Genomic DNA, 25,027 nt, shown 5'->3' on the forward strand with positions numbered 1-25,027 from the left:
TATCTTGTATTCTGTTCTTTGAATGTAAGATCCTTGAGGACAGGGTCTCTTTATATTTAGGTCCTCAGTACTCCCTGTTACATAATCAATACTTTAAAAGTATTTATTCACTTGTTTGTGTATTTCACTAGCTAGTTCTATGACCAGAGCTCTGGTCTTTATATCTGAGAGTCTCAGTTTTTCTTTGTGGTCTGTAAAATGGGACTCCCTGAATGATTGTAAGGAAAGACTTTGTAAATGTGAGCTATTACTGGTCTGAGCCAGAAGCATTTAAGCTATTAGCTACAGATGATAAACAGACATCTGTGATTCATAGTTTAACATCAGGAAATGTTTCAAAGAAACGTACACATATGTGTCCAGCCAGACCTGTCTGTCACCCTGGGGCTAGTTGTCAAGTTTTGGAGGAAGGAGGATCCCTATCTTTCTTTATTCTTGTTTTTCTCTTTCTGTGGTCCTTTCCTCAGGAGACATCATGAGGTCTTCTCAAGCATCAGATATCCAGAAAGAGACAGGCAAATCCAGACAGTGAAGCAGGGATACATGACATTTTCAACTTTCATGCAGTTTATCCAGTGGTCTTTTTGAGTGACTTGTAATTCCCTCTGTAGGATTCTTAATGAGGAGAAGGCAGCAGTCATTAGCAGGCTGTGGTTGGGCTATGTGGGGAGCCTGCTTGGGGCCAGGAGTTGCTCTGGTGATTTGTGGAGCTCCAGGAAGTGAGACTGGGGAAGGGAGTGTTGGGCTCCTCCTTCCCTCCTCACCTTCCATGTTAGAGATGGGAGTGAGAAGAAGAGGAAGAACCAATCTAGTGCGTATTGTGAAAAATTCCAAGTGTGCCTGTCATAAACAACCCTTTAAACTTACTGAGGTTTTTGGCCTGAGGAATGAAAGTCTAACATTTTTGCTTATTATTCTCAAAAGAATTGAGGGCCTAATATACTCAAGCCATTATAATAGGCATTGCAGGTACAAGGGCATGTAAATCAACATCCCTGACGTTGAGGGGTATATTGTCTAGTTAGGATGATAGGATGAGATACAGAAGCTTGACTGAGACTTTTTTTATCTCAAAGGATAACAGTTGTGGATGGACTTGCAATAGTGCTGAGGATAATCTGCAGGTCATGATGGCAACCTAGGCAAAGAGATCTGCAAATACATTCGTTCTCTAAATCTTACCTTTCCTCCTGGCATTGATCTCCTAGTCAACTAACTTCTCCCCACTCCTCCTCCCTCTCCCAGTGATACAGGGAGAAATAATCATTGCTTTTTATTTTTTTCCTGCAGTGACAGCAGTATGATTGTTGGGAGATATTGCAACAAGTATTTAAATTAGAGCTATTTTTAGGGCATTGCTGAGAAAAGAATTTCAAATAGCCATCTATCTGTTCCTGACTGTGAACTTTCGGGTGACTTCCTTTCTTGTACACACAGATGATGGGGTGGGGAATAGGGATGGCATGTAGGGCCAAAGTGCTTCCCAGACTCCAAAGGGGAAGAAACCCACGAGTCCATTGTGCTACCTGGGGTGAGAACTCCCCAGGCGTCTGGCTGCAGCATGAGCTCTAACACAATAGCTTACAATAGACAAAGTATTGTAAGAGGCCACATGAGTGATACACCAAGCAAGGGCTGCAGGCTTTGAGGGGGAAGGAGGAGGAGGCTATTGTCCACATTCTCTGAAACAAAAGTGTGCCCACGCCAGGAAATACACCTACTTATCATGCAAAATGTATCTATACAACAAAGCAAGGCACATAGAGGTTTACACTTAGGAATGGATAGGTAGTTATTAAAACATTTTTTTTCTTAGCAGTGTCCTGTAAACAGCTCTATTTTAAATACTCAACCAAGATTTGTGACGTCCAACAGTCCCTTTGCTGACATTCTTACATAAACAGCTATAGCTAATTTTATTTGTGAGATTTTCAGGGAGGAAAAAATAATGTTGCCAATTAGTCAATCAGGAAATGTATGAAGTAAACAATTTAAGAGGAGGAAGGAAGTTGGGCTCTATGGAAACAATATAAGTGGGGATTTCTTTGTTGAAAGCAAATATATTTTTAAGCTACATTGATGTAAAATATAAACATAATATAAATGAATTTTAAAATGTTAGGAACAATTCCTTGTTGGTGGGATGCATAAAAACAAACCACCCAGATTTGGTCCCAGTGCCATAGTTTGCCAACCCTCTTCTCAGTGATCTTTTCTAACATACTATCCTTCTTTGCATATTTGCCCTTCCAGTTGCTCTTCCTTAGCCTACAAATACTGATGAATTCTCCCCTTTCAGAGGTAGATACCCACTCTCTCTACCTTTCAATACTATCCTTGTCTTCTTTTGGGGGCTAGACTTTCTGAATCATAGAATTTCAGGTGGATGGGACTTCAGTGGTCATCTAATGCAACCTTTAGCTGAAGAAGAATTCTTTCCTATGAAATACTAGACAAGTGGTTACCCAGCCTCTGCTAAAAGGTCTCCAGGGATGTGGAACCCACTAGTTTCTAAAGCAACTCATTCTAGTTTGGGAGAGCTCCAATTTTTAGGAAATTTTTTTTTAAATCAAAGATAAATTTTCTTTTTTTTTTTTTTAACTTCTTCACACTAGGCTCAAGTAAAATAAGGCACATCCTTTTTTTTTTTTATATGACAGCTTGAAGACAGATATTTAAAGATGTCTAGTCATTTTTGTTTTGACTTTTTAAAATGTTTTATGTTTGCCTTTTGATTATGTACCACATTAATTTCTTGTGTTTTTATATCAAATTTTGTTTTTATTTCAGTTAACAAGTTTTTAGGTGGTATTGTGAATAGAGTACTGGCCCTGGAGTCAAGAGGACCTGAGTATTCAAATTCACCCTCAGACACTTGACACTTACTAGCCGTGTGACCTTGGGCAAGTTACTTAACTTCAATTGCCTTGGTGTCCCCACTCCAGAACAAAACACAACCAAAAAATTAATAAGTATTTATTTTATTTCTCTTCTATCTTTTCTACACTCCCCATCAACTCCCTCCCCCCCCAAAGTAAAGTAAAACATTTATAACAAATAAGTATGACTAATCTGAAGAATAATAACCCAGATCTCCAAAATGGGATTACAAAGGAGGCTAGCTAGAATGGAAAAGTTCTTAGGATGGTGGACCATTGCAATCTACAGTCAGAATATAAAAATTTGACTGAATAATAACTTTCTCACTATATATGTGTGTATATATGGATACACACATAAGTATTTTATATACATTCACACACAAATATACAGACATGTATATTTTGTAAAGAAATAGAGATTGTGGCATATGAAATTTCTAATAATTCCAGAAAGTTTTTCTTTTCTGGTGAGAATATATTAATTGAGTGGGAAAAGATATAATTCTATATTCTGGAAAATTCCCAAACTGAAAAGTTTTTATGACTTTATAAGAAGATATCAACAGCTAATCAGGTGAAGAAGAAATCAGTTCTTTGATTTCTTGTGCAAGATTTTCTGTTTTCACATCTGTCTTCTTCACTGATTGTAGCCTATATATACACACACACACACACATATCTCAGTAGCTTATGATTGCAGTGTATGAAGCATAAATGGAGGGAAAATGTATAGAAATATCATTTCATATTTCTTATCATATAAAATAATTGATGAATTTCAAATACTGCTAATTTGGCTTACCTAGTTAAAAGGCATATCTTTTCTGATTTGTACTTGAAATCAGTTCAACTTCTGTGTACCTATGTATATTTTTTCATTCAATATTTATGATGTGATAGATTTGAAAAAAAACACTTTAAAAACCACATAGTGCTTCACAAATATAAGATACTGTTAATGAATTAATACATTTATTGAATGACTGTTGAATAAATGAACATACCCCAAATAATTTAAAAAGCAAAACAAATAAACATGACTATAATCCCATATTGGCTGTAAATGTGCGTCTTTTGCCCATTTTGTCTGCCATCCCTTGTAACAGCAAGGACCCTGACATACACAGGAGGACCTGCTGCACATATTCTTAGATCTGGTTTTCTAAAATAAAAACAACTCTTGAGAGGTCAACAATCTATTTTAATCAAGAACATGCATCGTTCACTTAGTTCAGAGGGAAAAGTAAGCCCCCTGAACTTCAGAGAAAATACAGAGAAATAAGAATAAACATATAGGGCTTCCAGTTGTCTTACCATAAGCCATATATACATAATTACCAGAGAGAGAAGCATCAGCATGTGGGTTTTCAAAGCCAGGGGGGTCTTAAAATAGCAGCCCAGAGTCTTGTCTGGCTAAGCAAACACTTCTTATGAGTAAACCCCAAAATAAAACCTCACCTCAGAGTATTTTATACACTTTTCAGAGCCAGAGGGCATCACAACCCTTGAGAAACTGAGCCTCATTAGAAAATTAACAAGGTGTGGGCCTCCCCTAATCAAGCTTCCCTTAATGGGCCAGCCCATAATGGTTGGGGAAGATCTTTAAGTCTCATAATTACCATTACTTCCCTCTGTTAGAAGAAGGGTTGAATTCTTCACCTTTAATCCTCTAGAATCATGGTTGGTTATTCATTGAGCAAAATTCTTAAGAGTTTCAATGTTCTCTGTTTTGTCTTTTTCCTTCAGTGTTAGCATATAAATTGTTATCCTGGTTCTGGTAGTCTAGACCCAGAATGGTTCTTCCTCAGTTCAAAAATGACCGCTTTCAATTTTGAATTTCAAGGAACTTAGATAAACCTTCACAGTAAGTTAATATAACTATGGGGTTACAGCTATCATAGACATCAATTTAGTGGACATGCACATATAATAAATATATAAGAATGAATGTGCACCCAGATCTTCTATTCTAAGTACCAATTTTGGCTCATTTTGGGGAAATAAAGGAGCAGATACATATAGCTAAATTTCAAGTCAGCAACTCAGCTTAGACTACTGACTTTTTCTTCATGACTCAAAGATTTTAGGGGCTTTAATATTTTATATTGAAAGTAGCTGGATGTTTCAAGAAAACTAAACTACAGCCACTATGAATACTCCAAGTATAAGTAAACAAAATAAACTGGAAGAAAGCATTTGGTAGAATTTCTTAGGACTTAGGGACTATACCCATAGGTTTTTATTATTCTAGTGATCTCTAACTCTATATCCATCTTTCTCTAGATGAAGAGACTGATCTAACCAACATGCTTCAGTGATCTAATGTTCAAAGTCAATAATCCTTTCTCAGTTTTCATATCCCTTTACTTCACTGTAGTATTGGATTCCATTAGCTGGTCCCATTCCTTGAAACTATCTCCTCTGTCACACATTAAGCTACCATGTGAGAGAGATACCCTTCTTCCTTGCCTCAACTCCACCCCCCCATCCTGATTGAATACTAACTAATCTGTTGCCTTGGAGTAGAAACCAGGATGCCTATTCTAATAGGACCCTCAGGGCCACTTCCCTTTCCCAATAATAGCAAGCAGGGCCTCTCTAAGTCCTCTGCCCTGACAAGGTAAATTCTTTCTTGTAAGATAGAGGATGGCCAAGCTTTGTGATCTGCTTTGCCATTGCATCCTACGGTACTCTGCATCTTTCCACCTACCCTGATGCTATGTCTCCAGACCCCTGAACATTGCTATCTGATATGCCAGTGAACCCTAAAGAACTGGACCTTACCATATGCTCCATTAATACACCATTAGGACTTCCAGGTCTTTCCAGCCACTATGCAATTGAAATCTCATAAATGTGTTGTCTCTTCCAATTAGGGTAAGGACTAGAATCTAGAATGAATTCTGTCTCATTTTTCTGGTTATATCACTAGTCCCTAGTACCTTGTGTGCACATAGTAAGCATTTAATAAATGATTTTTTTTCATTTATTTGTTCTTCTCGTGTTGCTGATAATAACATTCTTTTTCCTCTCCGATTATTTCTTCTTTGTTACCTTCACTGGCTTCTGTTTTCCCCTTCTATTTTCTTAAAACTGGGAATTTCCCAAGACTTTCTTCTCAGCCATCTTTTCTTATTTCTAGATAACCTCTCCCTTAACAATCTCATCTATTTCCAAGTCAAGTATTCCCTCTGTCCAAGTGATTCCCAAAGTTCTCTCTCTCTCTCTCTCTCTCTCTGTCTCTGTCTCTCTCTCTCTCTCTCTGTCTCTCTCTCTCTCTGTCTCTGTCTCTGTCTCTCTCTCTGTCTCTCTATCTATCTATCTATCTATCTATCTATCTATCTATCTATCTATCTATCTATCTATCTCTCCCCCTCTATCTCTCTTTCTCTCTAGTCTTGAACTGTCTCTTGAGCGCTAAACCTCCATTTCTAACTACTCACTTCACTTGTCCTACTAGTACCTCAAACTCAATGGATTCAAAACCAAACTTACAATCTTTACTTTCAAGTCTGGTATTCTCCTAGTTTTGCACATCTCATCTATAGGCATCATCATCTTCCAAAATAAAATGTACTGTTGTTTTTTTTTCTTTTTATCATTAACTGCTTCTTATTAAAAAAATTCTTTTTCTACTCATATTAGATATCAAGATATTCATCCAAAACAACGGCAATATCCCACATTATTTTAAAATTAATATAACTCTCCTCCTTTATACAAACACTTATTCTATTTTTTCCTGTAATTGACTTCTCTTTATGAAAAGGATTTTGAAGCTATAGTATACCTTATATTAGTCTGTGGGAATTTTGATCCTATGATCTTTACAGTCACCCTGGCTTAAAACATTGAAGTCATCTCTAACTCTGCCTTCTCCCCCACAATGAAATTATCTGCCATTTCTTTGATTTTTCTTTATTAATATCATATTGTGTATATTTTCCATTGTTTTAACTCTTACAGTCTGGAGCAGGAGGGAGAAGGTTGTTACCAATCATGAAGGTGAAGAGCAGTTGCCCTGGGGTGGGGGGTGAGGTAGGAGGAATTTGAGTTAGACTTTAAAGCATGGGTAGAAATTCCTCAGGTGAAGGATTGGGAAGGAGAACATTCTAGACAAGGAGAAAATAAAAACAAGAGGAAAAGAGGCATAAGGACACAGTGTGTTAGTTGGGCAACAGATCACTGTCCAGTCTGACTGGATGAATTAAAGAGATTTTATAGAGATGAAATAGATAGGTTCTTGGAATTTGTCAGATAGGAGATGTGAGGAAAAGAGTAGAGAGACAGAGAGGTAGAGGAAAGCTGAGTTCAAATCCTACCTTAGATTCTATTTCAGTTTCTTCATCTGTAAAATGAGGGGTTTGGAACCTAATATCCTTTCAGTTTTCAATTTATGATCTTAGAGCCTGAAGACTGAGAGCTCAGGTTAACTGTGAATAATAGCACCATCAATGGGAAGAGAGAAGTTAAAAACATAAACAGGTTTAAAGAGACACATAATTCCCTCCTGTTTTGGACATGTTGAGGTTGATAAGGTTTTTTTAAGGTGGTTGGAGATGTGGCCCCGGAACTCAGAAGAAGGTCAGGACCACAAATAAAAACTTAGGGTCATCTACATGAGATAAGAGCTGAACCTATGGGAGTGTAGGCTGTTGTTAAGAGAATGAGTATAAATATTAAAGAGATGGGGCTATGGACAAGACCTTCAGAGCAACACTGCATTAAGGAGATGGGAAGACTAGCCCAGTAGGAGTCAGAATAAGACCTGAGAAGGAAATGTTAGTGAGCTGGAAGAACCAGGATTCCTACCTCCTTCGTCTGGGTTTCAAGGTCCTCTGAAAACTAAAATTAATATTTTTTATAGTCTTAGTTCACATTACTCCCCTTCACACCCCTTTACCTTTCCTCCACTTTTTTCTTCCCTCTCTTTTCTCCCCAAACCAGAGCATTTATTATCAGGTTAAAGTTAAATTGTATAGTCTTTCTTTTTTGTATTTTGGTAAATTACTGGATATTTTCAAAATTTACCAAAAAAAATGGAAGACTGTGATTTTACGTTGACATGTAGTGACGATTTTATTCGTGGAAATTAACCTGAGTTAGCATCTTCATTCTTATGGTTGTAATCAGTGTCTATATTGTTCATTTAGATCTGTTTTCTTTATTCTGAATCATTTTGTGCCAGTTCCCTCATAACTATCTGAATTCTTCAAAACTATCATAACCTACAGTCCCTTCCTCCTTTACTTCTCTTTTTTCAGATTTCTCCAAATTTGGTAGTATTGGTTGTGAGGAAATAGGAAAAGGGGAAGACAAAGAAAAGTTTAGCTAGGCAAAGAGGTCTTAACATCCCTTTGCAATATGTGAGACTAGTCCTGCTTGTATAGTCACCATGAAATTGAGATCCATTAAGCTCCATCTTCTTTGTACCCTCTTTCAATTCAAGGTCTCTAATCAGCTATCTCTTTCATTCTCTTTGTCTCTGTCTCTTTTTCTCTCCCTCTTATTTTCTTCTGTCCTCTCCTTTCATGCAAAGAGTCTTTTTTTTAAGTGTCTCGGGCAAACTAGCCATTAGAGGGGTGTGGTGCACATGCTGCTACCAGACCTGCTACTAATTGATGTCTCATGAAAAATGTCAAATTTTCACTAAGCTTTAAAGCCTGGCCTTACAGTCTGATAGCTTCAGGATGAGCATTCTGTGAATTTCAGGCCAAGGGTGAGTTAAGATTTATGTGTTTATCTCAGCAATATGCCCTTTCACATTACGCTCAGTGCTTTAGTGTAGAGTTCGTTCTTTTGGATAATAGATAATTCCATATTTGTAAGTTTTGGAGGAATATATATCTCTGTGAAATGGCTTATCTGCTGACAAAGATATTGTGATAGTCACAGGATATGCATGTGAGCAGTAATGTGTGTTCATGCACAAATGAGCGTGCACACGAGCATGTGTGCACACACACACTCATGCACACACACACACACACACACACACACATGAATAAAGGAAATAAAGCTGCCTGGTTCATATGGGAAGTCTGGGGATAGGGAATGTGAGCTGCCTGTTAAGCAGGAAGGAGGATACCTGTGTTAGTGTGAGCTTCCTCAGCTCCTCATAGTGTTTGGGAGGATGAACAATGAATTCAAAATGTCCTTTCTGTTTTTCGTGGGGTAGTTCATGGCTCCAACTCTTTATGCTGTGACCCTGCTCTTGATTGCTATCCCTTTCATCAGGGTATAGAAATGAATTAACAAAATAAAAACCTGAGAGAGTTTCTGGGTAATTAATAGTCAATTTCTTAATTAGGTTAACCAGTAATCAACAAATTGACGGTCAGTGATTTCTCTGGATAACCAAAGACACCTAATGGAGATAATAAATGCCTTATTTTTTTTTTGAAAGGAAATGCCCCTGATAGGAGAAATCAACTCTGATTGGTGGACATTTAAATGAGGAGATCAGCTGAAAGTCTTTAGCCCCTCCTGTTGAGAAAATGGATTGATTGACTCCGATTCAATCCAGCTCAGACTCTTTCTAGCTGAGATTCTATCTGGGACGCTTGTGAATACAAGTGTCACAAATGCTTAGGCTCCTTAAGAGGCAACCCAATTTGGCGAATCTTTAATAAACTTTGTTTTCTTTGTCTTTAAAAAAAAAAAAAAGAAAAAAATGGATTGATTATGAGACTCAGCAGTCTTCAGCAATCTGGACAAAGGAATCTCTCTCTAACTAGACCAATCTTGCTGGTTTTCTCCTTCATAAGCTGGGCTACCTAAAATCATGTGGAAGATTAAGAGAACATGGGTTTAGTGCTTTGGGGCTAGAATTCACCTAGATTGGATCTGTTATACTCCAAACAGAAGTAAGGTCTCTTAGTTGGGTGGAGTTCTGCCTAAGATTAAATAGCATATTCCTAGAGGATTTGGGAAATCTGACTATCAGTCATGCTCTTCAGAGACTGTCTAACTGACCTACAGGGGCTGGTTCCTGAATAAAAATATAAAAATCCTTAATCCTAATTAGTAATGAGTTATTAATAGAATAGAAAAATACTCATTTCTCTCAGTACTATCTTAAGTTAAATCCTACATCTCATATCAACTAATCTAGACTTGGATTAAACCTGTAGCCCTAAATGAGGGCTCTGATCACCAAAAAATTGCTTCCCAAGAGGACAGTGATGTGCCTTACAATCTTATAATGATATTTTAGGGCTCCTAGATGTCTTTGGAGGTGCATAAGAATCTGTGGTGGTGGTTTTGCTCAAGTCAAAGAGAAGTGTGTGATGGCTTTTGCATGGTTAGTGCTATGCATGTAGCAGGTCCTCAATAAGTCCAGTCACCTATCATATTATATCAGAGTTGGACAAATTCTTGGAGACAGTTAGCCCAATCTGCATATGTTACAGATGAGAAGCTTCAAGCTTAAGGAAGGGAAGAAACCTACTGAAAGAAATTTGGCTGTTTAATAGCATCACTAAGATTAGTACTCAGTTTTCCTACATCTTAAGCCTGGATTTTTTCAACTTCATGGTCATTGCCTTGTCTCCTAATATTTGGCAGGCTGAAGGATGCTCATCTCTTATATAGCAGAGTCTTCAAAGGAAGCAAAACCCTATCTATTAACATTGCCTTCATACATGATACTTCACTACTCCCTGTCTCCATTGTGATCATTTCCTAATCAATCTTCTTGCCTTTGATTTCTACACTACTCAATCTATCCTTCTTACTGCTCCTTGACTGATTTTTATTTTGTATATTCCATTTTATGTTCCTCTGCCCAGAAATTCCATTTGCTTACGGAGCAACATCCAAACTCATTAGCTGGACATTTGAGGTCCTCCATAATGTAATATCACTTTGTCTTTCTATTGCTATCTCATACTGTTCTCTACAGTCTCACCAAATGGTACATTCTTTCAAGTCCTCTAGACTTTCCCTATGTTTCCCTGTCTTCATGAGTTTCCTCACATAGTTTCCTATGTCTGAGATACATTATTTTTCCTCTCTTGCCTGTTACATTCCTACCCATCTTTTAAATGCCAAATAAGACGCCACCTAATCCAGGAGGTTTTCTCTGAGTCAGGTCAGTTGGGAATGACCTTTTTACCCAACAGCCTTACAAAGATCTTATTTTATAGTCTCCTAATTTAAAAAAAATATCATATTTGAGAGTTATCTATGACTGTGATCTATTTCCCTTTTTGACTATGAGCTCCATGATGGCAAGGATCCCGTGTCATTTGAAGCTATGTTTTTCCCTAGCATGAAACACAACACTCTATAGAAAGAATTGCTTAATAAGTTTTTCTGAGTTACATTGAATTTATAGGGAGAGAACGGAGTTTATTCACTGGATCTTGGGCTACTAGAGCAAGGGTACCCCCTGTGATGTTCAAAGAGAAGGACAGGCATTCTTTTACCCAGCAAGTAATAAATTTATGAAATTCAATCTCTCAAGGGGCTGCATATGTTGAAAATAGAAATAGTTTTCAAAAAGATTTAGCTAAAGTTTGAAATAATAGAAATTCAGTGGATTATTAGAGTCAATAGAGTTTAGAAGTTAGTCATCTAACTTTAGAGTCAGCATCATGGAAGATAACCTTCATCTCTCACAATAGATTTCCTTTTTTTTCCTTCTCTAGGACAGAATACTGGGCCACTTACCACTGAAGTGCCTGGAAAGCAATGTTTTACTTCATGTGTGTATGTGTCTGTGTGTGTGTGTGTATGTGTATTTTGAGAGATAATATGGTACAATGGAAGGATTAAGAATAAGTCAGGAGGGACCTGGGTTAGGATTCTACATGATTTATATGATCTATGGTTAAGCCACTTCCCCTTTGAATCTCACTTTCTTAATCTGTAAAATGGAGAAAACAGTGCTTTGCAGGCTTACTGTGAAGATCAAAAGGATATTTATAAAGCATTTTGTAATTAAAGAACTATCTACATAGTGGTTTCTATTAGTAGCTTTCATATTTTTAAAATTTCATTCATTAAAAATTCTTTCATTTAGAATGAATCTGTGGAGAAATTTAAAAGGACAAACTGGGTATCCCAAGGGCAAGGTGTGTCTGATTTATTTAATTGTCTCATCTCCTTAGTTTGACATTGAATAGATTTCTTTCGTACAAGGACTATATATATTTCTGCTATAATATAAATATCATGTTTTTTGTATACCCATTAGCACCTAGGACAAAGGTAGTAGTACCACACAGAGGAAACAAGAAGAAATTAGGAGGATGAAAACCTGATTTCAGTCTTGCAATACCAACTCATGTAGTTGTTGTGAGGAAGGAAGTACATAAACTGTAGAGAGCCATAGAAAGAAGATCCATTATTAATACTGTGCTAGACACAGTTGAGGTACTAAAATGGTATCTGTTAATTGATCCATCACTAATGGCATCTCTTGTTCAGCTATGAAATGTTTAATTTTATTTCTGAATTATTTTTATGCCAATCAGCAGTTCATATGTTCTACTGGTTGTCTGGGAAACTGATAGTTCAGGATTTTAATATCCATTTTTCTTCCTTTTATCAATCTATGAATGGCTTCCTTCATGCTATGGCTTTTGAAGAACTGGACGAAGCTGTGCCATCCTCAGGAACATATCGAAAGCTGGACTGGAACCTCTGTGGAACTTTAAAGTGAGTGCTACTTGGTGGTGGTGGCCTGAGGAAAACATATTAACCCAGATGTTGTCCTGAAACTCATGTCCAAAGTTTGAAACTCTCAGAACTGCTAAGGTATGTGCCCTTGCCTTTGTTTTCACTGGGATTTATTTCTTTGAATATTTAATCATTCTGCCTGAAAGCTGTACTCATTTTCTAGACTGGCAGTCCATTGTGCTCCTTTGGGTCAGCCGTTCTCCCTTTGCTACATCTGGTCTCTCAGTCGTTGGTGGTGGTGGTGATAGTTATTGTTTTTGATGCTGTTTTTAAATTGGAGACTGTACATGTTTAAAGAAGGAAGATTCAAGCTATGGATCAGATGAGATCTGTATATATTACTAAGTAGGCAGCGTTGCATGAGACAAAAGCCACCTTGGAAATGTGATAGGAGATAAAGACATGGCTTCAATATAGATTTTGAATCTGTTCTTATGGCATTAGTGACCTCTCCTACATTACCAACTTTTGAAAGTGTGATGTTTAGAATTTGCAAAAATCAAATTAGTTATAGCTGTGGGCCATCTTGTCTTTTGTCTTGGGTACTGCCAGGTTGCTGGCTGGAATGAAATTTATGCTTTTTGTTGCTTTCAGGTGAAGCTGGCCTTTGATGGTGAAGTGTATGCATTATTATGGCACTTCTGAAATCCCCCAAATGTCAATACAGAAATAATTTAGCACAGATGCTCCCATAATTCATAGGACCTCTGACTGAGGGCTGAGCATGTTGGTGCAGGGTAGGGAGAATAGTTTGGAAACATTTTTCTTCAACCAACTTAGTTCCCTTTGTAGTGTTGAAAATATTTCTAGAGAAGAGAGACAATGTTTCTTGTTCTGTTAAAAAAAAATGGAAATTGCTTCAAGTATTAATAGTGAAAACTCAGTTTTAGGTCATATTTCCTTAGTCTAAGAAGAAATATTTCCACATTCCATTTTCTTTACTTCAGTGTTTCAAAGGATAACTTGATAGGCATCCTTGTAGCAATGGATTTCTCTGACTTTAGTTAGCCTTGAACTTGCATTTCAGATCCATGTAGACTACTGATGTTTTACAAATACTCAAAACCTATCCAATTTGCTGGGATCATCCAATGTTTGCATGCCTTCAGCTTTGGCTTTTAGATGCGCTTCAAACACCATAATGAGATATTTCCAAGGATTTTATGGAGGCCTACTATCTTTCATACTTGCAAAGCATTTAATTTAATAACAAAATATGAAACTACTAGGTGGTTCCCTGTTCTGATATTCTCCATAGAAAAAAATTAAGACTAAAAAAGGCTTCCTCTTTTTTTTTCCTTTTTTTTCTTTTTCCCTCTTTAAAACTTAGAGGAGACAACTGATTCTGCCTAGGAATTTTCTGAGTAAGTAAATGAATAGACAGATTGACAGATGAATATGAATATAGACATTCTTTGCCCATATTGCTTTGAGAGGGCATTGATTTTTAAATTTGGGAACGTTCATACTGATGTCAATCAGCAAAACATATATATGTGATCCTAAGATCCAGACCTCTTCTACCCTAAATCTCTACTTCCTCAGGACAAAGGAATAGCTTATTTAGATTTTGTTTCAGGAAAAGGCAGAAGTGAAGGATGTCTACCCCTAGGATGCTCATTATCACTATTAGTATTTGACATTGTTCCATAGATACTAGCTAGAGCCAATGTGATGAGAGAAATAAAGTAAAGGAATAAGCATGGACAAAAGGAATGCAACTTATCTCTGTTAAAAACTCCAAAGCAATTTTTTAACAGAAATAAATGGAGTTCTAAATACTTAGAGAAATATTCAATATTCAACTCAATGTAAAAAAATTGAAATGCCCCTAAATCTATAAGTGGAAATCTCTAAAAATAAGACTGGAAAAAATAGAAAGATTAGTTAAATAAGTTAAAGAACAAAATTTAAAAGTGAATGAATACATTAGTCTAATTTTCAAGAAACTTCTCAAGTAAAGGTACTACTGGGGAAGGAATTCATTAGTAATCCAAAATTTCAGGGAAAACTACATAGAGATTTGGGTGCAATTAGGATTATACCATTTGTCAAAAGAATTGTCAAATGGATTCGAGGTCTAAATAGAAAGGACAAACCATTTAAAATTAGAAGAAATTATGAGATTATCTTCCATAATAGTGGATAAGGGAGAAAATTAATTAGCTGTAATGATTATAATAGGTAAAAGAGATTATTTTGATGGTGTGGATAAAAATACTTTTCCACAGATAAAAATGAATCTTTCTAACACATAGAAAATATATATACTGAGCACAACCTTCTTATTCAGCTCTTCTGATTAAAAACAACATTCACTGTCTGTAAAGAATTTGAACATCTATAAGATTGACATTGTTCAATTATTAGGTTGATACATATATTAAAAAGTGTTTACATGATTTTATAGTTAAGAATGCAAATGAATGAAAGAGAACTCTCACCTTATACTCATCAAATTGGGAAAGACAGAGGTGAAGCATTTAACGTTGATGGGCTTGTGGGGGGAAGGGAAAAATAAGCATTTATTAAATGCCTCCATTTCACCAGCCACGGTGATAAGCACTTTGCAAATATTATCTCATTTTGTCCTCAGAAAAGCCCAGGCAGGCAAATGCTACTGTTATGCCCATTTTATAGTTGAGACAATGCAAAGAAACAGAGATTAAGTGATTTGCCCAGTTCACATAGCTACTAATTGGAGTCGAATTTGAACTCGTGACTGCACATTGTATCTACTGCGCCACCTAGTTGTCTAGGAAAATTAGCAAGGTTATTTGCTAGTAGCAGAATTCTGAATTGACCTTGTTGTTTTAGAAAACAGTGTTCATACTCTATGGCCCAGATATCTCACTTATTAGTATCATATGCAAACAAATCCTTCTCTCTCTCTCTCTCTCTCTCTCTCTCTCTCTTTTTCTCTCTCTCCATGTACGTACACACATATGTATGTATATATGTATGTTTATGCATATATACACACACATACATATTTTTTCCTGGCAGCACCATTTGTAATACATGAGCCCCGACACAAATTACATACTTGTCTGGTAGGAAATGGCTGAACAAATTATGGTGTATGAAAGGAATATAATATTATTACACAATAGGGAATGGCAAATATAATAGTACAAGGAAATATGGGAAATGATGAAGAGGGATGAAAGCCGAACCAAAAGAACAATACATGCAAAGGTGGTTTTTGTCGTTCAGTCATATTCAACTCTTTGTTTCCTAGTTTGGTGTTTTCTTGGCAGAGATGGGGACAACTATATAAATAATCTCGGCATGAAAGGACAATAAAATTCAAGATAAATTCAGTTGTTGATGCTGGAAATTCCTGGTTAAAATTTAAGCCCATGGCCTTCAATTCTTTTCATGACTGAACAATACAAACTGCGTAATTGCCTGCTAAGTCACTCACAACAGGGCTTTTGCTTTTTTGTTTGTTTGTTTCTCTACCACTTGAGATCATGCTGTTATCGTTATTAATTGTTTCTCTTTTTTCTTTTATTTGTGCTTTTCAATTTAATTTCTTAAATGTTTATATTATTAAGCAATTTGATGGGTTTAGGGATAACAAAAAGAAATCAATCCCTACCCTCACGAGCTTACAGTCTACTGGGAGGATATTATCTGTACTAAGATGGGTGAATATAAGGTATGAACTAAGTAATTTAAATAATTTTAAGAGGTACCAGGAGGAAGGGAGAAGGGAGAGAGGGATGGAGGGAAAGAGGGAACGAGGGAGACAGAGAGAGAGAGACAGAGAGAGAGAGAGAGAGAGAGAGAGAGAGAGAAGGAAGAGAAGGAGGAGGAGGAGAAAGGAGAAAGAGAGGGAAGGAGGTAGGAAAGGAGAACTCACAATTTGAGGGATGAAGAAAGGACTGTGTCATCATTGGCACTTGAGTTATCCTTTGAAATAAACTAGGAAAACTATGAGGTAGAGGTGAAGAAGGAAGATTTTATAGGCATGGGAGAGGGGTGGAGTTGTTGTCCAGAGACTTAGGAAATGGAATATTTAGTACAAGAAATACTTAGTAAGCCAATTTGACTAGAATGACAAATGTGTAAAGGAGAATATAGTGAAATAAAAAATTTAAAAAAGGCAAAAAATTTCAGAGCCCATACCATATAGGACTTTAAATTTCAGGTTGAGGATTTTATAAATAACAGTCAGTAGTGAGGTACTGAAATTTTTTGAGTAGGAGAGTGACATGATCCAAAATATGCTTTACAAAAATCAATTTGGTGGTCGAGTGGAGGAAGTATTGCGAAGGTAAAGAGTAGACAGCAGAGAAACCATTTGGAAGGCTGTCTGTCATTTATTCTCATTCATTTATCTGAATGTTTATATATGTCACTGGAAATTAAATCAAAATGTATCAGCTAAAATTAATTTATATCCTTTGATGAATTAGTGCTATGTTTCTGTGATTGGTGTTTGGTAGGATGGTTATATATCACCAGAACTCAGCCCAGTTTCGGGCAACGAAGGACAGATTGGAAAAATGTGTGTCAGTAATTACTGATTCCTCTTTATTGGCTCAGGTCCATTTACAACTGCCATGTCAACAGAACTTGAGGGCAATAGAGCTCAGAGGTCTCAAACATGCAGCCTGTGGCATCCAGGCTACAACACTCCCCAGTGTGCCAGAAGCAGATTAAAATATAATCGAGCAATAATTAACAAAATAAAGTACAGCAAAACTTAAACATTGCATTTTAGAACTAAATCAATAGATGACCTGTGGGGATCTTTATACATAGATTAGTGACATATTTCCTCCCTCCCCCTTTCTATTTGAATTTGAAATCACTGTTCTACTCCATCGTGTATCATACATTTCTAAGTTATAGGGGAAAATCAGACCTGATATAGCCAAACTATCTATTCTGCTAATCTCTCCTTCCTGAGGAAAAGATTTCAGATTCAATAAGGTTCAACAAGCATTTGTTAAATGCCTAAATGTGCCAGGTTCTGTGCTAGATGCTGGGAATAGAAAGATAAAATAAAACAGACTGTACCCTCAAGAACTTTGAATGCTATTGGAGGAAACAACATAGGCATATCTAAGTCAATAGAAGATTTATACAAGGTAACTTCATGAGGGATGACATGTGACTAATCAGAATGGCAGTTTATTAAAAAATATAATGGGGTTCCAGAGGGTAAAATTTAAGGATTGGAAAGACTGGAATAGGAACATTGAAAGGATGAGACTGTCATGACTCTGAATAACAGGGATTCTGAGTGGTGCCTTAGGGCAATAGATTGTCATGCCTTTTACAGTAGCAAAAGAAATGTTGATTTGTTTATAAATTCCTTCGAAAGGGATGGAAAGTCTATATGCATGAGGGTCGTGTGGAATATATGTGTGGCAGAGGAGCAGATACCCAATCCCTGTTTCAGTCTGATGGCCAAAGGTGTGGTCAGTGTAAGACTGTTCAAGGAAAAGAAATAAGAACTAAAGGGCATCACCAGATCCAGATTTTATATGACTTCTTCCAATATTCAGTTATCCAGAGACCCACAGAACATGTTTAGTTAAGTTAGAGTCAACTTAAACTAACCTTAATGTATCCTCATGGTCTCTGCATCCCTGAGTAGCTCTGTGTTTTAGAAACTGACAGTCGATTCAAATGAGGCTGTATTGGGTAAAGTTATTCCCATGTAAAGTTATAATTCCAGTCACATTACTGGTATTTTTGTGCCTCTTTTTTATTTTGAATTAATAGTTCCTTGTTCCATGTTTTAAATATTGTCCATTTCAAACCCGTTTACTGTGACTGGCTGCCAAAGCTCTATCCTGGGTTCACTCCTCTTTTCATTTTATTTTATCTCTTTTGGTGACCTTAGTTCTCATGCATTCAATTATCTCTATGCAGATGAGGTCCCCTGGATTCATAGGATCAGACTTGCCTTCTTTAGGTCTTTTGAACCTCTTAAATAGAACTCTATGTGTCCAAAACAGAACTCATTATTTTTTTCCACCAAACCCTCTCCTCTTCCATACTTTCCTATTATTTTCAAGGGTACCACCAACCTCTAGTCAACCAGGATTACAAAATTGATGTCATCCTCAACTCCTTTTTCTGCCTTACTCTATAAATCCAATATGTTGACAAATCTTGACATTTCTATCTTAAAGTCTCTCTTGTATATGTTCCCTTCTTTTTTTCATAGTTATGCCCCTAATTCAGGTTGACCCTCATCAGTTCTCATCAGGGCTTACCCACCCCTTTTATTTCCAGAATCAATTATAAACTACTATATTTTGTACTTAAACTTTTCAAAGATTTGCTCCTTATTACCTTTCTAATTTTCTTACAATTTACTGCCTTTTTTCATCCCTCCTCATTACTCTGCTTACCCTCCCTGTCTGATCTGAAAACTCTTACTCATATTTTCCAAAAAAAAAAAAAAAATTGAAGCCATTCGTTGACAGAACTCCCTCTTCTCCCCTTCTTCTCCTTTCATATCAACCCAGATGCCTTTTGCCATCATCTTTTTGTTCACCTATCTCATATGAAGAGTTAATCCTTTTCTTTCACTAAAGCAAACCCTTCTTTATGTAAAGTGATCCCATTCCATCTCATCTTCTGCAGCGGATTGTCCCGCTCTCATTCATATTCAGTCTCAACTTGTCTACTGGCTGATTCCCTATCACCTATAAACATGCCTGAGTCTTCTTCATGCTCAAAAAACTCTACCTTGATCAGTCCATCTCTACTAGCTATTATTTTTTTTGTAGGTAACTCCTTGAGCAGGGTAGCTGTAATTGATGTTTCTACTCCCTTTCCTCTCACTCTCAACTTTGTATATAATTTGACTTATAACATCATTATTCAACCAAAGCTCTTCTCTCCAAAATTACCAATGATCTCTCTCTTTAATTTTAATGAATCCATGCAAATATAATAAGTATCAAAAACATTTTTTCAAACTCAGTTTATTTTATTTTCAGGTCTTCATTCCCTTTCTCCCACCTCCCTGCCCTCTGCCCCACCTCAGTCCTTCTATCCACTGAGATAATAATAAAAATAATAATAATAATAATAATAATAATCCATTATGATCATGTATAGTGAAGCAAAGCAAATTCTCTCAGTCAACGAGTTAATAATAAATGTAATAGGAGTAAGCCTCAGTTGCCCATATGAGTCCATTACCTCTTTATTTGGAAAGAAATATAATATTTTATTATGACTCCTCTGGAATCATAGCTAGCCATTAGGATCAGAATTCCTAATTTTTCAAAGTTGTTTGTCTTTATAATATTGAAATCATTATATAAATTGTTCTCTTCCATTCATTTTGCATCAGTTCATACAAGTCTTCTTAGGTTTCTCTGAAACTATCATTTCTTACAGCACAATATTATCACATTCATATATCATCATTTGTTAAGCCATTCCCCTACTGATGGACATTCCCCCAATTTCTAATTCTTTCCTAAATATGGGTTTTTTAAACTCCTTAAGCTTAACCCTGTGAAGCAGTCAGTAGTAATGCAAAATAAGTGTTATCATTATTAATAAAGAAACAGACTGTCAAGTGACAGTCACAAAGTTGTTGGAAATATTAGAAGAAAGACTTTTCTAAACCAAGACTTCTGACTCCATGTCCAATTTCTTTTCATGACCTCTGACTGACCCTTCAGGGGTCAGTAGATTACCGATATGGATAATTTTGACCAAACTACCCTCTACCCTCCATCTCCCTTTGGCCATCCTACTTTTTCTAGTTTATTTCTATCCTTCCAGATCATCCCCCTTCCCATTCTACCTTCTAGTCCCTCCAGTCTGTGTGAACTCAGCAGATGGACTTTATCTAGTCATTGTTTTAACAACAGGTTCTCTGAAAATGCATGACACTCTTTTAAGTTTAATCTTCATTATTAATATTTTCTCCATCCCTTTCTTAAGTTTAGACAATCAGCAGTACAATATATCATGCCCTGATTTGTAGTGTTTGACAGTTTCAAAGATTCAAATGTTGAAAATTTCCCATTGAAAATTTAACAATTGGCCCTCCCGGGTTCCAGCTGGTCCCTGATTTACAACCCCCACTCCCCCTCTCCTGGCTGTGAGTTGGCACTTCCTTGCTACCACCCACCTACCTTTCCAAGACATGAAGTGGAAAAATCACCATTCTTGAGACAATTTCTTGTCTTAGAACATTGGAATAAAGAGCACTTTGAGAGGAGTTGAGCCTCACCTGTAACCAGATGGCCAGCAGGAGTTCCATCCTTTCCAGTGCCAGCTACCTGTCAGGAAGGCAAAGATAAACCCTCCCTCTCCTCCCCCACTTCTAATGAACACCTCAGATTGGACTTGGTTCCATATTTGGCCTCTTCTATCTGCTTAAAATCTTTGCTGCCACTTTTCATAGACCTGTGTATGCTCTCTTTGCTTTTCCTTTCCTCTGGATCCCTTCAACCTCTATAGTTTTAGCTTGCAGACAAGAGGTAACTGGGTTCCATCTCTGATGGCTTCCAGGCAGTTGAGATTTCTTTTTGGAGAAAGGAAATGATCTAGGTGGCATATGAAGACTCTTGCCAGTTTCCCTGCCCAGTTCTTGTCCCTCATCCCCTAGTGATTATAATAGCTCTTATTTATAAGGAGATTTATGGTTTGCAGAGTACTTTACATAAGTCATGGGACTCTGGCATATGTGCCAACCCCATCAGCTTGCTTGACTGATGCAACCTCCATGTGGAGGATGCTAGTGACATTTCTTCTAGGAGAATTATGATGACACGTAAGAGAAGTACCTTGGAGAGCCTGTGAAGCATGTGTAGACATTCTATAACTGTTTTTGGCTTGGAATGGGAAGCCTCTTTGGCTGCAGAGGCATTGAAACAGGCCAATCAACCCTCGACTCTTTTCTCTTTTTTTCACTCGTTCTCAGGCAGGAAGGCAGGCAGGTTGGAAACATCAATAACTCATTCATGATGTGTGATGAAGGGAATGGAGTCTCTGACCTTGGGAATTTTGAAAAGTTAGGAGAGTAAGCCACAGGAATCCAGGAGTTCAAGTTTGAGTTGAGTTCTATTGTATCAGTGCCCAGAGAGAATAATCTTAGGAACCCCAGGCCAGGGGAAGCTGAAATGAGATCTCCTTCTGGAGTCATGTCACATCTGGACATTAACTTGGTAGGATCAGTGCTATGTTGGAATTGATTTAAGTTAGGAGTTTTTTCCCTACCAGAGACTAAAGGGGTTTTTGGGGAAGTATGCATCCTAAGGAGTTGGGGGAAGAGAACGTTTATATGATTAATCTTGTTTATCTTTAAAATAAACATCTATTTTTAAAAGCCAATTGACACTAAATAGTTAAATGAAATTGAGGTGCTAGTCACTGTCCCTCTACCAGTGAAGGGAACACATTAGTGGAGACTTGAGTCAAGGACACTGGAAAAGAAACAACCCCACAAAGCCCTCAAGATTGCAGATGCAGCCAGCCTAACCCTGAGATAGAGAGGCCACAGCACACACCTCACACACATCCTACCTGATTTGATCCTCCTGACAACCCTATATAAAATCAGGAGCCTAGTCCTGTTGTATTCTGTTGTAGTTCTAGAAAGCCGGACATTACTACAAAGGCCTGTGGGTAAACTAGGTATTGCTAAACTGAAGAAACTATAGGGAAGTACTTCTTTGAAGGAAAATGAAAAATGCCTACTAAACTAGAAGTACTTGTTTCTAGAATATTCCAGTCATGACTTAAGTCCCTGTGCCCCACTAATTATACCCTTCTAGTGCAGAAGAACCACTACTGGGTCACCTCAGGAGTTGGGGAAACTCAGTCCTCCAGTTCAATTCTGAGAATGCCTGCCTTTAATGAGAGGGATTAGGGGAAGAAGAGGGGGAAGGGAATAAGAATTTATATAACACCTTCTATGGACCAGGCATTGTGCTGGTGAATATTATCCCAACTGGTTAACATTTCTTACAATAACTGGCTTATTAAATTCTTCCTCAGCCCCACCCTCTTAGAGAAAAATTACTTAAAGCTTGGGTTAGGGTCCCACCAAAGGGAAGCCTTAAAGTAATACTAAAGATACAAGTCATTTATTCCTTACCCAAAAGGAATGCTAAACACAACACTCACAAGTACACATTCATGAAAACAGACTTAAAAGAAAATTCAAGAACTATAGTTAAAATCTGCAGGGAGGCCAATATTTAAACTCCATCTGAACACAAAGCAATGTTCAGTACTGCTTATTAGGTAATTTTACACTTTGCCTTGGCTGGGAACTGTTCTTGCAACTCTGCTAGAAAATGGCCAGCCTTGGACAAGTCCTCTTGTTGGTGGCTGACTTCTCCAGGGCAGGAGATTCCTCTTCTATCAGGCAGCTTCAACCTGACCCAAAACTTCTTGACCCCTTGAATACACAGTACCTCCTAAGCATGGTCATGTCCACCTCAGGGTACTCATTCACATAAGATCAGAAAAGAATAAATATGAGAGAGGCAAAAGAACTCAGAGGAAAGTTTATTGAGCGGGATGTGTCCATAGCTGCATAGAGACCTGAAAACTGTTAGGGGCAGTCAATTCTTCCCTCAGTTAACTCTTAGGAAACAACTTAAGTTAACAGCCCTTACACCCTTAACCCAAGGAAAGGAAGAGAAGGGCAGAGAAATGGGTCAGTCTTTTATTGTAGGTCCACTGAGTCATTGGTCCCTCTGCCTCAGCAACCAATTAAAAACTATTGAATTTGTCCAGGGCTGAGAGGGTTCAGCGTTTTCTCTTACCTGAACCGAGTGCTTTCTTTGTCTTCTTTCCAGTCTCAACTCAAATCCCACCTTCTGCAGGAAGCCTTTGATGATACTTTCTAAGTGCTAGGGTGTTCCCTCTGAGATTATCAATAGTAACTGTTGCTTTTTCCCTCCCAGTTTGAGTTAGTTATTTTTCTTTGCCTCCTTAAAGAGGCCATCTCCTGACTACTTCTTAAACAGGCCTATTCACTGAATGGGCGTTGCCTCACTCAAACTGAGAACTTGAAAAGACCTTAGTTTAGAATGTCCAAGGTATCCCACTGCATCCTGAGCCATCTCTAGTCATCCAGATGAATATCTGGTCACTAGATCCAGATGACACAGGAGGAGAAAGTGAGGCTGGTGACCTGCACAGCTCTCCCTCACTCAAAACAAAGCCAAGTGCAAATCATCATTTCTCTGATGGCATGGTCTTCTTCGGCAGCAAAGGATGAACGCAATAACCTGTGAGTAGATGCAGCTGCCTGATGGGGATACAACCACAACAACAGCAACAGGAATTCTTTCCTATCACCAAGAGTTGCTGTAAACATTTTAACACATTTTACATTTGGGTCTTTTCCTTCTTTCTTTTATCATTTCAGGGAATAGATCTAGTGATCATGTTGCTGGGTCAATGTGTATGCCTACAATTTAAAAGCTTTGGGGACATAATTCCATAATTTCTAGAATGTCTGAACTAATTTATAATTCCACCAATAGTATATTATAATTCTTTGAAGCAGAGTTTGAATGCTTGCCAGTTTAGTTTGAGCAAGGACTTCAGTGTCTGGTACCTTATTCTGCCAGGTGATCCTCAGAATCTTCCTAAGACAGTTCAAATGGAAGCAATTGAGTTTTCTGGCATGGCGCTGGTAGACTGGCCATGTGTCACAGGCATGAGACAATGAGGTCAGCACAGCAGCTCTGTAGACCTTCAGTTTGGTAGTCAGTCTAATACCTCTTCTCTCCCATACTTTTCTTTGGAGTCTCCCAAAAAACTGAGCTGGCTCTGGCAATGTGTGCATCAACCTTGTCAACGTGTACATCCCTAGAAAGTACACTACCAAGGTAAGTGTTCAACTCCAGTGGACTGGCTATGTTGTTTGAATGCAAAATGTATGCTTGTCAAAAAAGACGATTTTATGGAGAACTCGCATAGGGCAGGCGATCACATGGTGGTCAGAAGAAGTGATACAAGGACACTCTCAAGGTTTCTCTCCAGAACTTTGGATTTGACTGTGCAACATGGAAGATACTGGCACAGGACCACTCAGCATGGTGTGCTCACATCAGAAAAGGTGCTGTGCTGTATGAGCAAAGACGAATTGAGACAGCACAAAGTAAATGTAGCATTTGCAAATCTAGAGTATCCACCCCAAATGTTCACACGGACTATCTGTGCCCAATCTGTGGCAAAGCATCCCAGCTCGTATTGGTCTGATCAGCCACAGTTGGACACATTGAAACTTGAGTTGATCATGGGATTTTATTCCTCTTCAAGAACAGATAACAACCACCACCACATATTATAATTATGAATTTTCACATAATCTCTCCAGCGTTTGTCATTTTGCTTTTTTTTACACCTTTGTCAAACTGATTTTCTCAGAGTTGTTTCAATTTGCATTTTTCTAATTATTGGTGAAAGAACATGTTTTCATATGGCTATTGATAGTTCAGATTTCT

The 25,027-nt window shown here is 37.5% G+C and overlaps 1 protein-coding gene across 2 annotated transcripts in view; it reads left to right on the forward strand.

Moving 5' to 3' along the window:
• The window catches only part of SGCD (sarcoglycan delta), a 1,338,077-nt gene that overhangs the window by 542,401 nt on the left and 770,649 nt on the right, over positions 1-25,027 (forward strand). For both annotated transcript variants that reach the window (XM_072630829.1, XM_072630830.1), the window contains exon 3: positions 12,476-12,644. The gene's annotated coding sequence lies outside the window, so the exon portion shown is untranslated. The remainder of the gene's footprint in view (positions 1-12,475; positions 12,645-25,027) is intronic.

Source organism: Notamacropus eugenii, chromosome 1 (genome assembly GCF_028372415.1).
Source record: "Notamacropus eugenii isolate mMacEug1 chromosome 1, mMacEug1.pri_v2, whole genome shotgun sequence".
Taxonomy (NCBI): Eukaryota; Metazoa; Chordata; class Mammalia; order Diprotodontia; family Macropodidae; genus Notamacropus; species Notamacropus eugenii.